This window comes from Magnolia sinica, chromosome 17 (genome assembly GCF_029962835.1).
Source record: "Magnolia sinica isolate HGM2019 chromosome 17, MsV1, whole genome shotgun sequence".
NCBI lineage: Eukaryota > Viridiplantae > Streptophyta > Magnoliopsida > Magnoliales > Magnoliaceae > Magnolia > Magnolia sinica.
Window position 1 is genome coordinate 46877582 of NC_080589.1, and position 13935 is coordinate 46891516.

The 13935-nt window shown below is 38.3% G+C and overlaps 1 protein-coding gene across 7 annotated transcripts in view; it reads left to right on the forward strand.

The window, feature by feature from the left end:
• Window positions 1-9908, forward strand: part of LOC131230750 (U11/U12 small nuclear ribonucleoprotein 31 kDa protein) — a 33873-nt gene extending 23965 nt beyond the window's left edge. Inside the window, exons 2-4 of one of the 7 annotated variants that reach the window (XR_009164086.1) lie at window positions 1281-1421; window positions 3151-3258; window positions 8675-9908. The gene's annotated coding sequence lies outside the window, so the exon portion shown is untranslated. Of the gene's footprint in view, window positions 1-1280; window positions 1620-2109; window positions 2827-3150; window positions 3932-8674 lie in introns of those variants that run through there. The other 6 variants (XR_009164090.1, XR_009164089.1, XR_009164088.1 and 3 more) reach the window with 6 other exon arrangements.
• Window positions 9909-13935: the final 4027 nt, after the last annotated feature.

Genomic DNA, 13935 nt, shown 5'->3' on the forward strand with positions numbered 1-13935 from the left:
GGCGAGTGTTGCAGCCAACGAAGATTTGGTTAGTCTATGGTGGCTCTTGTAGGATGCAGGCATGCTAGTATGTTTCTCTTCCTTGCATATACTTGGGGTCTTGGCGGTAAGCCAAATTCTACCTTCATTTTGTATCCCAGTATTGAGAAAATGGAAAAGAAGTCAGCCTCGTGGATAGGAAGGCATCTCTGTTTTGGGGGGAGAATCACTCTCATCAATTTGTAGTTATTTTTTTCTTTTTAGGAGGCCAGTTCCCATGGATAGTTTTTTTTTTTTTTCCACTGTGGTGTGTGCATGGCATGGAATCCAAGTTTTTTATTTTTATTTTTTGCATTTTTTAATATTTATTCTTACTACTTACCATATTTTTTGGTATTTAAAATAAAAAATAGAAGTATCGTGTAGCTTACACTACACGTGACGTAGCTTACGCTACACGCTATAGGGGGCAGAACGCTACGCAATATGCTATGCGCTATTTAAAACATTGCTTTGTGCTCATCTCTTCTTGTTGATAAAATTGTCATCTTTCAAAACAGTAGTAGTAGTAGCAGCGGCAGCTATGTAACTTCTTAAAATTTTTTTATTTAGTGATTTAATTAGGAAGATGGTTGAGCTTATTTCAATTTAGGTTGAGGCTTTAAAATTGGTTAAGAAGGTTGAGATAAGTGAATTAAATTTAATACTTTGCTTGAAAGTTTGAGTACACAATAAGGGACTAGTGAATGGTGACATGTTCTTGTCCACAGTGGCAGTTTCTTTCTAGTCTTTGGTCTCCTCTCGCAAGTTCTTGTTGAATTTTGAACTTATATTCTCCCTCTCTTACCATTCCAAAAAAAGAAAAATAAAAAGAAAAAAAGGAAAAAAGAAAGAAGGAATCGTCTCCTGATCTATTGCAAATCCCTGCATCAGCAGTTCTACCCTCAATTATTTTGTATAGTTGTGGTTTCTGGATGCACGAGAATTCACTCATTCACACTCAATTCAGTCAGAAGAAATGACAAAAATAAATGATTCTTCCTAGTAATTTCTTGCCCTCAAATTGTTGCTATGCTTCTTTCAAAGTCCAAAGCAGTGAAATTGTGATCTGTAGCCTAGGCCCTCAGTATGACTGCTCCAAAATTATTTTTGGTCGTTTCCACTCTATTAGACTTGTAATTGCAACTCAATTTGATAGTGCATCTGAACATAAAGTTGTGCTGGATAATTAGGTTTTTCATGATTGTGTTCTTTGATACTTTTTGTTTCCTTGTTTTTAACCATTGTTTTTTATTGGGCAGGATCTCAAGTTTTGTTGCAAAATTGAAAACACGACTTCAATGCCAGCTTACTGTAAAAATGAAAATGAAAGGGATCTCAAATGCTGAAGTTGAATTAATTAGGATGGAAAAGGCAGGCATTGTGTCTCTGATCATGTCAAGGTCTGCTCTCTACCCTTTTGTGTATACATGTGTTGGAAAATGTTCTTACTGTGATATTCTTCAAATTGAGAAAAAAACCCCCAAAAAGGAAGAGGAACAGAAAGTGTTCTTTGTGGTGACGTGTTGATGATTACTTCTGCTATCATGGACTGTTCTTGTGATCTCATTTATTAATTAATAGAGGTTTGCTACCCCATGCACGCTCTCCACTCCTTAAGCTGCAAAATGGATGAGGGAAGCAGGTTGTCACAAGCATGAAGGCTAATGCAGGGACTTTGCAAAATTTGGCTCTAATTGTACATATCAAGAGGCTTTTTCATTTATTATTATTATTTTTTACACACACACACACACCACATGGGCTCTCAAACCCATGACCGTAGTGTTGAAATGCACTTTGTCTACCACCGAACTATGGGTTGGATACCCGATGTCGAGAGGCTTGTAAATTACTAGAATAAGCTAGAATCTTGTAAACAAGTATAGAGAATTCTAGAGATGGTGTGAGTCCTAAGTGTGATGTCCAAGTTGAAGTGGAATTTTGATGGGATAATCTTGCATTGAACAGATCCATGCATAGGGTATCTGCCGGTGGACCTTCCATGCAGATGGCCTGGTTGACAAGCATCTCTTATTATTATTATTATTATTATTTTAAATCTAAAATCTTCTGTGGTTTTTATGCTAGAGTGGCACATCTAATGATTACCCTTGCATGAGGTGGGCCATACGTGCAGATGGGGCCGACTGGCCAAAGTGGGCTTCTGGATAAGTTTCCTTCTTTTTATTTCTTTCTAAAAGGTTCTGATGTTTCTGTGCTAGGGTTTCCCTTCTGATGAGTTGATGGGCCTCTTCTATCTGCAAGTCACCTATAAGGGGCCCACTGCAGGTCATTTACATGTCCCATGCACCAGCAGCAAATCTGCTAGTGAGCTTCTTAGAAATCTAGACCTGACAGATTCCACGGATTAGATTAATTTGTGCTAGATCGCATCCAGTCCTTGTGGGCCGGGTGCTCCCACAAATGGTCATGGTCGATGGGAACTTATCCACCTAAAAAAGAAAAAGAAGAAAGGGGTATCATTCAACATTTGACTTCAGAATATCTACTGATGCTTGGGTTTTCAGTTTAAGTGGATTATTGTCTGTGGCGCAAACCTTGGATGCCTCATGGTGTTGAAGGCGCGATTCTCATTGTTTTGGATGATTTTAATCCATTGAATATTTGGCCTTCCAAGGCTTATTTGTGCACTTTGCTGTGTCAATTTTCTTCTAAAAGACCTATTTATTTGCTGCTCACTCAACCATGTCCCCCACTTCTAATGAGGAAGTGTATTGTCTATATTCTTAGCTCCAATTAGTGGAGGTTGGTTTGTTGAATTTACCCATGATCTTGTCCACAATTTATTAGTGCATTTAATGGCCGCCAATTGGACAATTAGAACCATCGTTTAAAAGTGAAATTTTGGTTATGCTCCATGTACACCGGTTCCTCCAATTTGGATGGTTTGGATTGAAGCAAATGTGTGCCGTTAGTATGGTGTCTGTCTACATGCACATAGATCTTCTCATCCCACATCTCCTTCCATGCTTTAATTGATGCTTTCGGACAAGCCAAAAATTCGTTTTTAGCTTATGAAAATTGGCAATATTGAATGCCTGCATTGACTGACCTTCAATTCTTTCTCATCATGCTCAAGCTGTCCATATTTCCGTTTCCTTCCAACAGATGGTGAGGACCTCCATGATCAGTACTTTGGACACAGTTAGTTGGGGCCCTGGATTACTTGCATCCTCTTCCAACACAGATGTGGTTTCTGCCTGCCCATCTGATCTGGTACTACTGTCAGCAAGAATCTCCCTGAGCAACTTGCTATCTGTACTTGGTTTAGGAGTTCTATATAACATTCGCCCATGCAGGGGGCCATACCAATTCTATCTTGTTTTCCTGGGTTTCATTACTACAGTTTTCCTCGATGTGGTAGGATTCCTGACCCATGATATGTAGAATGTGTTTTGACCTCAGAACAAACATATATCATGTACGTACTCATTAAAAGCAAATGATGAAACTGAGATTCACAAATTTAGTATGAAACAAAAAGAAAAAAATGACATTTCAAATTTTTGCAAGGGAATCATTTCACATTATAGTTGCTACATTTTTTCTTCGATCAAGTGTCCCTTCCTTTGCAAGTAACTTGGGAATCTTATCTGCTGATTTTGCCTCCTCAGCTGGGTCAATTCCTTAGTTTACACCTGTCTTCAGTTTCGTCATCAATGTTGATGCCAACTCAAGCAAAGTTGTGTAAAACAGTTCAAACTATTTTAGTTTGTGTTTTGATATTGTGAGGAACTGACTTGAAAAATGAGAGTCGTGCCTTCAACATCCTAAAATGGCATTGTGTAAGGACACATGTTGACAGTTACGCAAGTCAACTCGATTTTGTGGTGTCCATCATGTTCTGTACTAATTTCAACTCATGATAAGGTGCAAGAAAGTCAGCAGCACCAGCGAAACTGGCCTCAATGACATAATATTTTTCTACAATTCAAGATTAGGCTTCTTTATTGCTATGCTAGGAACCTATACAAGTTTGTCATGGATATCATTTGAAATGGTTCACTGCCATTAGGAATTTGAAGTTTATCTTCCCTATATAGTGCTGAATTGTAATATCTGCTGAGTTCGAACCTTCCAAACTAGGACACTGGAACTTGAGAATGAATGTTCATGTGGTCATGACCTTTTTTGACACATTGTTTTCTCTGTTATGTAATATGACTTGCACCTGCAAATGAACCAAGCCCAGGATAAGTGTCCTTGATATCACTGACCTAATCATGGTATTTAAAAAAAAAATTGTAACATTGACTAGTTAATTACGTGGAACTGTGGGCTCCAGTTCTTATTGGAGATGATTTCTGGAGGCATTTGAGGCCCAATGGGTTTACTATATCTGCATGCAGGCACACATAAATAACTGTTTTACTGATAGGAATATGGTTGTAGTGCATAGGTTAGCAGTTTATACTCATGTAAGGAGGGTGATGGTATTACTGCCCCTTGAGTTCGATGGATGTGAAACTCGATAGGGTTTGACAGATGTAAGGCTTGACATGCCACTCTACTAGCAGTTTATCCTCATCCAAGGAGGCTGATACTTCATAGTTGAGACTTATGTAAGCTAGGAGCATGTGCTAACCAGTTTAAGCTTGTAATTAGTGTTGAATCCATACCCATCTGGGAATGGTAGAACTTCGAGGGACGCCATGGATGGTAGAATAGGATGATGCCATTTTCGTCAGTTGACGATAAGCCCAATAAATCATCTCGATGATGTAGGGTCCCTCTCGCTTAGGTTTGAAGGAGCAGTAGCAAAACTGTTTGGATTGTGAATTACAGCTATAATGTGATGTAGAAGCACCAATATCATGATCTTACAACATTTGTTTAGATACCTAAGTCGGTACGTAATTTGGCACTTAAATGCAAATGTAACAGGAGGCAAGGAATTTATAATTATTACAAGTTTACATTGTATTGCAGTGGAAATCTTATATCTAAAGAGGCACCTCAACGTATTTTTTCTATCGATTTGACTGTTCAATAATGTAAAAGTATCATTATTATGATTTTACCATGCCTATCCAAATATGGGAATTGTTAGTTAAATTACCTGTTTTCTAGGAGACGGGCATTATAATTTGTAATCATTGTACTTTTATAATACATTACGGCTGTAATTCGCCATCCAAACAGGCCTTGAAAGCACTGAACATGTGAGCCTTGCACAATTCAAGGTACTGTTGGGGTGGCAAGTGTTTTAGGCCTAGCGATTGAGCTCCTTGAGATGAACTTTAGCATTTTTCTCATTGGCAATGGACTTGCGCATTGTGATCTGTTAGGACTAGATATGAACCTCAGGGAGCAAAACCACTGCTAGGCTGAAAATGAGGGAATATGGGGTTGCCTAGGTGAGGTCTGATCTGGTTTTTAATATCCCCATAGGGTCCCAGTTTCTCATTCCAGTCTTGTTTGCTTTTAGAGACCTCCTTCCTAAAGAGCTTGCAGATAGTCTTGGTGAATGCTTTTTTATCTTTTTGTAGAACTCCCATGGTGCGACAGTCAGGAGGAGACTATCAGATGGGAGTAGCTCTGGCATTATGCAGATGAAGCGTCATGAAGTTGGCATGTATGGCAATGGCTTGCGTATTTCATTGCATTTGGTTACCATGGTTGCCAGCCCATACATGTGACTTTCTTGTGGACTTTTAGAGCAGGCTTATGGGGACCATAAACTGCATAGTGTGCTTTGGCTAGGACATGTTGACCTTCATTATGAGACTAGATCCAGTTCCCATACTTCATACATTATGGCAATAGTTTATTATTAGCTTCAAATCTCCATAGAGTATGGATCCTCATCTTGTAGGTGATTTTGAACATGATGATGAGAGCTTGTTGTTGTGCGAAGGAGTAACATGTGGTTTTCTAAAGGTCCTTGCATAGACTCCATTTTTACGGGCTGCAATTACAAAGTGCAATTGCCAAGATTTGAGAGAGTCATCTCTTCAAGTATATCACTGGGGAGGATATGTGTAGCTAGGAAATCAGCTAGTGTCGGTCCTTTTACTACCTTTTGTGAATGATCTAAAACTCAAAAATTAGGAGAGAGTCGAGAGACCAGTTGGATAAATGTTGTGAGAGCATAGGTTTCAGCGTAAGAAACTTCATATGGTTAGCACCAAGTGATCTCATCGAGCTAGGAAGTATTGGAGAGCTTTTTGGATTAGATATTCTTGATTGTCGGGTAGTTGAATCCTGATCTGCCAGCGTGCTGCTTTATTGTAGAGCTTTTGGTCATGATGCTGCCTAAGAAGGGCTTCAAGTAATTAGTGGACCGTTCACAAGTGCTTTGATGCTGTCAAATGTATTCTAATTGGTTTCTTCCCCGCTTGAAACGCACTCCGTTCTTTGCCATAGGGCTGGTAGCGTCCATGCTGGCTGGAAATGAACAGGTCTATGTAGAGCAGGTGGACCTGGTGGCCTTTCAGCTCCTTGAGGTTCGGGGTGGAGGCATGTCACTGGTCGCCTGCAATTTGATAGTGTCAATCTCGATCTGGTGAAGTTGACAATGAACCAAGAAAATTGCCTGTTGAGAAATCCATTTAGAAATGTTGGTTTAGAGTTGCCTGGGTCTCATAGATTGTGTAAGTGGATTATGTTTGTATGTATGTATGTGTGTATGCATGTGTGCATGTTGGTAGATGGGCGCGTGCGTAAGTCGAGTAGTGTTTGGCTAGTTTTACCGCTGCTACTAGTGATCCGGAGGGGCATAAACTTTTGACTTTAAAAGGAAAATGAGATGTGTTTGGCCTTGAATTAAGGGAATTTTTATCCATTCATTTCTTTCTTATGAGTACCTTGTTCTCATGTCTCTCTCTGTATGCACCCCACCCCTGTGTATTATTAGGGAACTTGTGCAACAAAGGGTGTGTTAGGCTGACCTATCATTGAGGAATTTGATTGAAATTTGTGAAGAAGGGGATGGACTTTACCATTATGCACCGCCAATGGCCACCACACCTAAAGCGATGCTCTCCAATTGTTCTTATGGATTCAATCTTTGGCACATTCATCTCGGTCATCCATTAACAACATGTTTTGATCAATTAGCTTCTACTTCTTTACAAATACTTACCTTTCATGCTCATTGTGACGTATGTGAACTTGCTAAACAAACTCATTTTCCTTTTCACTAAGTTGTGATAAGTATAGTACTAATTTGAACTAATTAATTGCGATATTTGGGGTGCTATCTAACAACTTCACATAGTAGTGCACATTACTTTTGTACTATCGTTGATGATTATTCTTGTTGTACATGGGTTTATTTGACGTGTTTTAAATATGAAACTTATGTTTTTCTTAAAAAAATTGCATCATGGTTTAGAGATAATTTCAATACTCAGTGTGACACATTCACACTGACAATGGCACGAATTTCTCTCAATTACAATGCAAACATTTTTTCAAAAAAAGGAAAAAAGAAAAAGAAATTAATAATCAACGTACTTGTGTTGAAACCCCTCAACAAAATAGGGTGGTTAAACGTAAACATCATCACCTACTTAAGGTTGTTCAGGCATTGCTTTTTTAAGCACACCTCCCTTTATATCCTTTTGGGGTGATTGTGTCCTAATCGCAATATACCTCATCAATTGCATGCCCATCCCAATATGGACGGAATATTTTCCTACGAAATGCTTTTCAAGACTACCCCCTCCTATGACAACCTTCGTGTATTTATTTGTTTATATTATGCCCACACCCTTCGTGCACATCATCACAAATTTTCTCCTTGTGCATCCAAATGCATTTTTATAAATTATCCTTTTGGTTAACAAGCATATTGGATTTATGATATTGAAACCAAGCGTGTTTTTACTTCTTGAGATGTCACATTCGTTAAAACTGTTTTTAACTATTCAGAATACTCCCACTTCTGACCCATCAACCATTGTCATCCCTACTCGTACTCTTGACACACAAAATGCCCATCCTTTATCCTGTCATCCGTTAATTCCCCATCAAACTCATTATCACCACCCATCGCCTCTAAACTTGTGTCTCCCCACTAACACACCTACCCCAAGGGCCAAGCCCATCAAACCCCACCATCCTCCAACAAACCAAACACGTCTCACCGCACCATTATTCAGCCAGCCTACCTCAAAAGCCGATATCTACCCCGCTCTGCCACTCGCTCCATCACTGACTTTCCCATCTCTACAGCCCTCTACAAGTTTTCTTTACCCTTTATTTGATTGCCTTTTCTTATAACTGATTTTCTGTTAACTATATTTCTCCTCTCTACTATTTCTAACTATGATGAGCCCTCCTCTTTCTCTCAAGCCATTAAATACTCTCATTGGGGTAAGGTTATGGTAGCATAAATTGATGCATTAGAGTGAAATAACATCTGGACACGTCAACCTCTGCCACTTGGAAAAAAAAACCCTTTGTATGTAAGTGGGCGCACAAGGTCAAACACCACTCTAATGCGACTATTGTGCGGTTGAAGGCATGTTTGGTTGCCAAAGGATATATCCAAACTAAAGGATTGGATTACCATGAGGCTTTTGCAACTATTGTCAAACTCATCACTATACAATGTCTCTTGTCTATTGCTACCACTTGTCAATGGACACTAACCAACTACATATGCACAATGCATTTTTTAAAAAAGGGAAATCTTGATGAGGAAATCTACATGGTGATTCCCTCAGGGTTTGCCAAATAAGGGAGCATTGTGTTTGTCGTCTTAACAAATTTCTTAAGGGGTTGTTTGGCTCATGGAATTAGATCGTATTAAGTTGGCTGGAATTGCTTTTTTGTAATAAATGCACTTGTCGGTGGATTGTCACTTAATGACATGGGAGTGAGCTATTCACTTTGGTGTTTGGATCATGTAAGATGCAGGGCTTAAATACATGCTTTGATTCATGTAGTGTTTGGTTGTACATGGAAAACAACTACCAATCTCGAAAATCGTGTTTGAAAATTACAGTGAGAAGCAAGGTGGGGCCCACCTTGATGTTTGTGAGCAATCCACCTCGTCCATCCGTTTTGTGAGATCATTTTATGACATACTATCAAAAGTCAAGCAGATCCAAAACTCAAGTAGGCATGCGAGAGGAAAGAGTGGGGAAAGAATTTCCTACCCTTGAAACCTTCCTGAGCTCCACCTTGATGTTTATATGTCATCCCAACCGTTTATAAGTTCATTCTTGCCGAGATGAACTGACAACATAGAAAACTCTATCGTCATACAAAACTTTTGTGGCCATATGAATGTTTCAATGGTGGTCACTTAATCTCCTTTGTTTTCTCTTGTATGGCCCACTTGAGTTTTAAATCTACCTCATTTTTAGTCGCTTACCTTAAAATGATCTTGTAAAATAGATGGATGAGGTAGATTCCTCACAAATATCAAGGTGGGCCCCAACACCATTCCTAACGTAAGAATTTCCTAGCTTATGCTTTTAGGAGGAAATCCCATGAATTTTCCAAATACTGGTTGAATTTCGGAAAGCCCTCCCTAACCCTTTCTACTTCATGCACAAGATCCAATGGTGGAAACCTATGATGAACCAAATAGGGGATGATTTTTTAAACCAAGGGATTTAAAGTTCTATCCCACTTAATACCATCTAATTCCATGTGCCAAACACCCCCTAATAGACTCAAGTAGCCCTTGTGAAATTAGTTCACTAAATTTTCATCAGCCCTCAAAGAGGCTGGTTACACTTAATCTATAGCAGATTTTTTCTTTTCACCTACTCGGTTGGCGCTACTTTTACTGCGGTTCTTATTTATGTGGATGGCATCATCGTGATAGGGACTGACAATCTCTCTACTGCTGCCTTGAAAGTTTTTCTTTGTATTAAATTTTACATTAAAGATGTTGGCATTCTCAAATATTTCTTAGGCATTGAGGCAATATTGTTAAATTGCATATGTGATCATGTGCGATCACATATGCGATCACATATGCCTATGCACATATGTGATTGCACAATCAATCGCATATGCGACCCGATATTTATTTATTATTATTTTTTTGAAAAAATAAAAAAAAGGAGAAAATAAAAATGTAAAAAAATATAAGAAATTAGGGAGAACTTCCCTAAGTTAATAGATATCTAATTTTACATATTTAAAATGCATTTGAGAGAAATAAAATCAATTAATTAATGAATTACGTATATATCAAGTCATCAACATTCAAGAAATAGGATTATCGTGTATGTAAGAGAAAAAAATGTAGATTGTAGAATGAGTGTGCTTGAAGCTTGAATCTTAATCTTCCAAGAGAGAGGGAAACTTCTTAAACGAATAAGTGATCTTCTTGCTTTAATCTTGTAAAGAAGTAAGAACTAGGAACTTGGATGTTGGAAGTTGGAACTTGGAATGTGAGAGAAGAAGAGATTGTAAATGGAAGAGGTTTGGATGCATTTTTTATTGGCAAAAGGTCTTTCTTTTTTTTTTTTTTTTTTTTTTCTTTTGCAAATAAATAAATAAATAAATAAAATGTGTGGATGCCAATATGCAATTGCATATGCAGTATGCGATCACATAATCTTGTATTTTTACAATATGCGATCGCATATGCACTGCAATCACATATGCCATCATGGCATATGCAAAATGCATGGGAGAATTCACATATGCGAATATGCGGTCGCATTTAAGAACATTTCATTGATGTTGCCTGCTCTCCAAAAGATTATTTTCTTAGCCAACGCAAGTATGCTCTTGACATACTCACTGATAGCAGCCACCTAGGAGCTCAACCAAGGACTTTTTCTAAGGAAAAAAATTTCCACTTCATAAATGATCAAGGAGAGCTTCTAGTCATCTGAGTACATATCATAAGACTTGTTGGACAATTGATTTACATAGAAATCGCAAGGCCAAACATTGTTTATTCCATCAACATTTTAAGCTAGTTTATGCATCAACCTCGTCAACCTCATCATGATATTGAGGTTTGTAAACTATGGCACATAAATTGCACTTGGAAGTAAGAATGTGAGAGAAGAGATTGCAAATGGAAGAGGTTTGGATGCATTTTTTATTGGCAAAAGGTCCTTTTTCTTTTTTTTTTTTTTTTTTGCAAAAAAAAAAAATGTGTGGATGCCAATATGCAATCGCATATGCTATATGCGATCGCATATGCACTGCAATCACATATGCCATCATGGCATATGCAAAATGCATGGGAGAATTCATATATGCGAATATGTGGTTGCATTTAACAACATTTCATTGATGTTGCCTGCTTTCCAAAAGATTTTTTTCTTAGCCAACGCAAGTATGCTCTTGACATACTCACTGATAGTGACCACCTGGGAGCTCAACCAAGGACTTTTTCTAAGGAACAAAATTTACACTTCATAAATGATCAAGGAGAGCTTCTTAGTAATTGAGTACATATCATAAGACTTGTTGGACAATTGATTTACATAGAAATCGCAAGGCCAAACATTGTTTATTCCATCAACATTTTAAGCTAGTTTATGCATCAACCTCATCGTGATGTTGCGGTTTGTAAACTATGGTACATCAAATCGTTGCCAAAGAGATTTTTTAGCAACTCATTCTAACTCTCTACTTACTCTGATTCTGATTGGGCTAGTCCCACTACATGTCGCTCCACAGCCAATTACTTCATCATGCTTAGTCGTTGCCCGCGTTCTTGGAAGACGAAGAAACAAACTATCATATCCGATTCCTCTACTAAGGCCGAGTACCGAGCCATGGCTATCACCACTTGCGAGTTAATTTGGCTAAAAGCCATCCTTCATGATCGTGATATTTCTCATCATCAACCCATACAGCTATATTGTGACAACTAGGTGGCTATTTATATTGTCGCTAATTTGGTGTTTCATGAACGAACTAGACATTAAAATAGATTATCACATTGTTTGAGGAAAATTGACCTAGGGTGCCCTCACTACCTACCATGTGTCAATTCGACCTCAACTTGCCTATATTTTCACCAAAGCACTTCAACGGGCCAATTTCATCTCCTACTTGGCAAATTGGGCACTACGGACCTTCACATGCCAACTTCAGAGGGAGTGTTAAGAAACTTTTTAAAATTTGAATTTAAATTATTAGAAACCTTTCAAATTTGAATTCAAATTTTATATTCCCTTGTACACTATTGTTGCCTATGTATTCACTTCATGCTAATGGAATGTAAAGCAAGAAAGTTCATTCCTTATTTTTCTTTTATAAAATTTTATTAATAAGGCCATCCATAAATCAAGTTGACCCCAATATTTAAAAAGTGGGGATGGGTAGCCCACCATTGGTGCCTCCATGTGTGTGTGTGGCTTGCACATGCATTTAGCCTCGCCTTTTCTCCCTCTTAATTTATTTTTTTCCTCTCTCCCTTACTCCATATGCATTGGATGCTCCATACCCATAAGGGCTTGTTTGGATACATCAAATTAGTTACTTTTTAGCGTATGTTAAGTCATTAAGTTACTTTTTTCACTTATCCTCATAAGTTTTTATTTTTTTAACTTCTGTCTGTCCATATCAAAGGAGGCCCTACATGATGGATTGTCCACATCAAAGATGGGGCCACACGATGGATGGTCCACATTAAAGGAAGGCCCCACATGATGGATCACCCATATTAACATGGGCCCACATAATCAACTATCCACATTAAAGGTCAACCCCTAATGATAAACATCCCAAATACAAAATAGGCCGACATGATGGACAACCCACTTCAAAGGTGGGCCCCACAAGATCGACAGTCCACATCAAAGGTGAGCTCCACATGATGGGAAATGGACATTGAAGCTGGGCCCCACATGATGATGGGCTATATCTAGGTGGCTCCACATGATGGATGGTCCACATCAAAGGTGGGCTCCATATGATGGGTGATGGATATTGAAGGTGGGCCCCACGTGATGGATGACCAACATTAATGGTTACATAATGGATGGTGCACATTAAAGGTTGACCCCTAATGATGAATGCCTCACATCCAAGGTGAGCCTCACATAATGGACAACTCACATCAAAGGTGGGGCCCATACAATGAACGATCCACATCAAAGGTGTTTTTTTTTGTTTTTTTTTTTTTTTTGTGTCAGCTTGTTAGTACACCCCACTGTCAGTTGACACTTCACTGTTAGCCACCCCCACTAGGGATCGATACCAAGACGTCAGTGTTGAAACGAGGTATCTTTCACTCAGTCTACCACTTGAGCTATGGATCAGGGTGATCCATATCAAAGGTTGGCCCCATATGATGACTGTGGATGTGAAGGGGACCAAACCCATAAATACTTATGATATTGGAAACCAAACATGATTTTTAACTTTTTTGCTGATAAATACATGATTTACCAAACATGATTTTTAACTTTTTAGCTGATAAATACATGATTTACCAAACATGATTTTTAACTTTTTAGCTGATAAATACATGATTTACTAAACATATTTATCTGTTAAATAAGTAGAAACTAAGGTAAGCTATTTATGGCATGAGTAGCTTATCTAAAGTAACTTAAGAGAGCAATAATTTAGTATCTATAAAATAGCAATCAAGGATGCCTAATGACCCATAGTCTGGATTGCAGGATTTAGAATGGAAAACGCATTGAGCTTAGGGTTTTAGATAACAATTCGTGCAGATTAAGCGACCCCACTCGGCCAGTTAACACAATGACTTGAACAGGTTTCATCAAGATCCAAGAAAAAACACTCGACTTGGTCTTGAACAACATGACAAAGAGAACTAAATGAAACTCAGTTGGAGTCAGAGAAAAAAAGAAAAAAAAAAAAAAAAGGGAAAGAAAAAACGTCCTACCTACTCGACTTACTTGATGGAACATTGAATCTAAGTAGGATTTTTTAGACCATTGTTTAAAACTTGCTAAACATGAGGACAAGGAACGATTGATATTTGTT